Genomic DNA, 5,297 nt, shown 5'->3' with positions numbered 1-5,297 from the left:
ACTTATGTTCTATTGCAGGATACAATGTGTACATTGTTAAGGAATATTAAGGGTTCCCCTTACCTTGTCTTTTTGAGTTGCCATATTTTCCAAAAACACTGGACCCAGAGCATGCAGGGGGTCTTGATTGTGTCAAGGATGAAGCCCCAGTCTATCTAGCTGTAGCTGCCCGTTGGGCACTTGGCAAAAGGACTGGGGTTTAGTAGAATGTCTTTAGAACTGATCTTTAATTCAGTGGGGTTTCCTATCTATAGATCACAAATGTGAGCAATGTGCATTTTTCATTTACTTTGTTTTCCCAATGTAGATTTGTAAATTTTTATTATAAGTCAGGTAAAAGGTCGTGTCTGCTGTCTAAGAATCAGCCTACTTAAGTAAAAAGATACTCCTCACTAGAACGTGATACCCTTTTTGACCATTGCAACCCATTAAACAGATAAAGATACAAAATGCCCTTCATCACTTTGTGAGACCCTTTCTGTTTCTCTTTGATGATAGTAGAAGGTGTTATGAATGTTAACCTATGGAAAATAGAAGCAAGGGATTACAAAAGCATGTCATGGTGTTAAAAGAATAGTGTTCTTTGTTGTTGTGGAGTCCTTTCAGTTACATCTGACTCTCTGAGCCAGACATTGGAATTTTCTTGGCAAGGTTCCTGGAGTGGTTTTCCATTTCCTTCTCTAGCTAATTTTGCAGATGAGGAAACTGAGGCAAACAGGGTTAAGTGATTTACCCAAGGTCTCATAGCTAGGAAGTATGTGAGGTCAAATTTAAACTCATGTCCTCCTGATTCCAAGCCTGGCACTGTTTCTGCTTCACCACCTAGCTGCCCAAAAGAATAATGTAAGGAATGCTAAAGGTACCATTGAGCTGATAATGGAAAGGAAGTTAGGGACAGAAAAAAAACAAAGTCAAAACTTTTTTTAAAGTTATACTGGGGAAAGAGGAGGACCAAAGCAGAAATAAGAAAGTTGTGAGGGTTGGATGGGACAATAATGATAAAGAAAATAGAGATTTTGTGAGACAGAGGATTGTTTCTGGAGTGAGAGAGCCTGTTTTTTTATTCTAGAGTGTGGTGGTAAGTGTTTAACAACCAGCTCTCCCCACCTAAAAAGTATTCTTTCAATGTTCTTTTAAATTCAATCTACATTATTAAAACGATATCCATCATTTTCTTAAGTGTGAACAATCAACAACACACTCAAGCCCTAATTCAGAGCATTCACTGATTTCCAAAGTATAAATGCCCACACTGAAAATTTAACAATGGGCTTTTACAAGCTCCAGCACCTTTCTGATTCCTATCCCAACTCTGCCATGTACTAATTAGAGGAGCTTGAGCAAGTCACTTACCATTTCTGGGCCTTATTTGTAAAAAAAAAGAAGGGGCTTGGCCTTTGAGGATCCTTCTAGTTCTCTGACCCTGATGAATTGTTATTTTGCTCCTTGGAGGATAACTCTTTGTTGGAAGAGACCAAGAATGTCTAATAAGGAGTGAAACCAAAGATGATAAGCAGGAGGACAGTATACAGCTGTCTTTGAGGAACTCAAGACACCAGTTTCAGACAAGCTACAACCCAAGGTTCTGAATGATGTGACCAATGTGACTGTTTAACCATTGTTAGGAATAGGATTGTAGCCTGGGTAGATGGAACAATGATAATGAAGAAAAAAGGGATGGGAGAAGTTTCTTTGATACTCAGGAAAGAGCACTGGCTCTGGAGTGATAGGACCTGGGTTCAAATCCACTCACACGCCCATGTTATTCCCATTGTGATCTTTGGCAAGGCACTCAACCACGTTTGGCCTCAAAGTCAGTGAGTAGGGGCCAAATCATCCCTGAAGTTTCCTTTATTAATTGATCTAGGATATTTTGAAAGATCATGAAGAAAAAGAAAGAAACTATAGGGCTGGAGAATAAAGCAGTTTACAAGGAATTTTCATCAACTGAAAAAAGTATTTTATTGTCTACCATTTGCTAGGCCTTGGGGATGCAAAGAAAAAATTTTTAAAAAAAGGAAACAGTACCTGCCCTCAAGCAGTTTATATTCTATTAGAAGAAATGGCATGTACATTGATTAAGTGAGTACAAGGTAACTTTGAGGTGGGGGAAAAATTAACCACCAGAGGAATCAGGAAAAGACTCATGTAAGAGGAGACAATGGAGCTCAGTTTTGAAGGAAGCTAGACTTTCTAGGACGAGCAGATGAGGAAGAAGACCATTCTAGGCAACAGGAACAGCCTTAGCAGACGTACAGAGATGGTAGAGGAAATGTGGGGTGTGAGTATCAGCAGGCAGGCCAGTCTGGCTGGAATGTAGAGTGCCTGAAGGGGACGTGTAGTGAGCCTGGAAAGGTAGATTAGAGCCAGAGAGTAAAGATTCCTATAAACACCAGACACAGTAGTTTGTACTTTAACTTAGGAGATATAGAACCAATGGAATTTTTGTTTTTGTTTTCAAACAAGGGGTTAACATGGCCTTACCTGTGCTTTAGGAAGATGTTTGTGGTTGGGATAAGGAAAGGGTGGGGAGGCAGCAAAGAAAGGAGCATTTATTAAGAACCTCCTATGTCCCAGGTCCTAAAGATTTTATCTCCTTTGATTCTCACATGAAACTTGGGAGGTGAGTGCTATTATTATCCCCATATTTTAGTTGAGAAACTTAGGCATACAGAAATTAATTGACTTGCCTAAGGTCATACAGTTAGTAAGTATGTGAGGCTGAATTTGAACTTGAAGATTCCTGGCTCCACTGCCTCTAGGCCAGGGGATGGGAGAGTTCATTTGGAGTGTGGCTGCTAGCAGGGAGGAATCGTGCTGAGTTCCAAAGTTTAACTCTCCCTTTCAGTATTTAGCTGCTGTCCTTTTCAATACCTATTCATTTAATATCGATGTTGTGTTGTCATCTGTGAAGCCATGAAACATGAAATGGTTTTCCTCCCCATTTCTCTTAATGCTTTCAATTTTGAATCATTTCCCCTGCCCTGCCCACCACTCCAGACTCACTGTCCCTACTCCCACACACATTGGTTGACCAGGTTCCCAGAGGGAGGCCAATTTCTTCTCTGCTAGGGTCCTAGGGGTGACCCTGAGGGATTAGGATGGTTTTGTAGTACAATTGCCCCATTAGGTGTGCCCCCTCCAATAATTATCAATGAGCCAGCCAGAGTTATTTGGTTTATAGAAAAAGGTTCCGACTAATGTGATATATAGCAACAATAGTTGGCATAAAATCATCCTTCTACAAAAGTCTGGCACACACTTTCCCACAAGTCCATACAAAAGCCAGGGGAAAGTGGGCTCCAACTCAGAAAGTACACGTGACCACGGGGTAACACACAGTGCCTGGTGTCTTTTCTCCCTTTGTGCATCCTCATGAAGTTCCCCTTTGGGGGTTTTGGTCTCCACTGGGCTCTCAGAGTCAGTGCCCTTGTATGGTCCTGAGGCTATCTTTTCTAGGAGTCTACTTTGCCTTGGCTCCTGGTGCAGATGTAGCCATCAGCCTCTGTTATTCTGGGGATATGGTTACCAACAGCCAGGAAGAAGTTCGGCCAACTCCTGCATCCTTTTGAAGCTCACAAGGATATTCTCTGGTCAAGGGGAGGGAGAGAAGACATAGACTCTCTCCTCTTTTTCCCCATCTTCCTCTTCCCCTTCTCCCCCAAGTGATTCCCTCTCAGGGCTCAGCTGGAGCTTTTTGATTAATAGGCTGGCCTGATACTGGAATCTGAATTATCTGGTTGTTTTATCCAAACCCCAGAGAGGGTGACTGGTTCTCTTCAGGAACTGTAAGATATTTCCTGTCTGGTACTGAGGCCAATGAATTTGTACCTACTTTACACCTTTGAGTCATTCAATAATTTTATCTAGGCATTAATCACATTGAGTCTACACCTTTGATCTTATAACTCCATCAAGCAGGCATTCTTCCCTGCTAAAGCTATGAGGGCACCTTTTTAGATGCATGACTTGAGGTTGAGGGCTATTGGACACCCCTCTTACAAGGTAAAAGAAAATGAAGTCTTGCAGCACAGCTCTTGGTTTGTACTGTATTTATAAGGCACTTAAAATACTGAATGTTTCAGGGTGGGCATATAGGTTTAGTACTCATGGGTGTGATCAGGTGTGACAAAGTTGGACTTCATATTGATTTCCATAGGAATAGGCAAGTTGTTTTTTTCCTGGTCAAATTGTAGCTTAAAGCTCTTATTTAACTTTCTGAATGCACATCTCCCACCCTTTGTCCCAATTGTCTACAAAATTGTGCTGTGGTAGCTGAGCCCTAAAAATAGAACTTGGACTAAGTGTTTCTCAGGGAAAGACATATTTGCCAATTAACATAGGGAAGTGTATTAAGTGTTTTCAAGTTCTATGGATTGTCAATTCCTAGATGACATAAATAATTCATGTTTCTCTATAAAAGTTTTTCAGTAGGTTAAAGGAATATTGCATAGTAGATAGAACATTGGTCTTAGGTCTAGAAGAGCTGGGTTCAAATGCTGCTGCTGAGTCATCCTAGCTGTATGACCATGAGCATATCACCTAAACAACTTTGAGCCTCAATTTCCTCATCTGTAAAATGGGGATAATAATGCCTGTAAATATTATTTAGCTACTTTGTTCTAAGGTTCATAGAAGATAAGGTATGTAAAGTGCTTTGCAAACTTTAAATACTCAACAAATATCAATTTTTTTATGTTGATGGAACATTAATGTAAGATCTGTTTTGTATGTATCATAAGCACATAGTTGTCTTTAGCTCCCTTCATTTCTCTATTATGCTTCTTAAGATAGAATAAGGTACCCTCCTTCTTCTTTCTCTGAATGGAGTCTAAAGTAACAATCTTTGGCTTAAAGCACTTGGTCCTTAGGTCATCTTTCCTGTTAGGCATTACAGTGCTTGCAATTGATGCAATTTCTGACCTTTTTCTTTATAAAACAAATGTTCTTTTGCAATGTTAAGTAAAGGTAAATTTGTCTTTCTTTCTCCTCTCTCAGTAGTTCTCAAGATCACACTCAGCCTAGTAAAGAAATCTGAACTGGGAAATTAGACCAAGGCTTCATAGTTAAGGGCCAACTAAATGTAGGGGTAGCTCAATTTTCCTTCATTTAGAGGATTTTATTTGCTTACTGAGACATGAGGAAGCAGAAATTTTAAAATTTCTCCCAAGGAAAAATTCTAATAGCATATGATTCTTTTAAAAAGTGGTTTCAGAAAAGTGAGCAACTCTCAAGATCTATTAATCCTTCCTCTCTCTCTCTTTCTCTCTCTCTCTCTCTCTCTCTCTCTCTCTCTC

Source organism: Vombatus ursinus, unplaced genomic scaffold (assembly GCF_900497805.2).
Source record: "Vombatus ursinus unplaced genomic scaffold, bare-nosed wombat genome assembly UNPS02014728.1, whole genome shotgun sequence".
In the NCBI taxonomy this organism is placed as follows: domain Eukaryota; kingdom Metazoa; phylum Chordata; class Mammalia; order Diprotodontia; family Vombatidae; genus Vombatus; species Vombatus ursinus.
The sequence above is the reverse complement of the archived record's forward strand: the minus strand, read 5'-3'. Positions refer to the sequence as shown.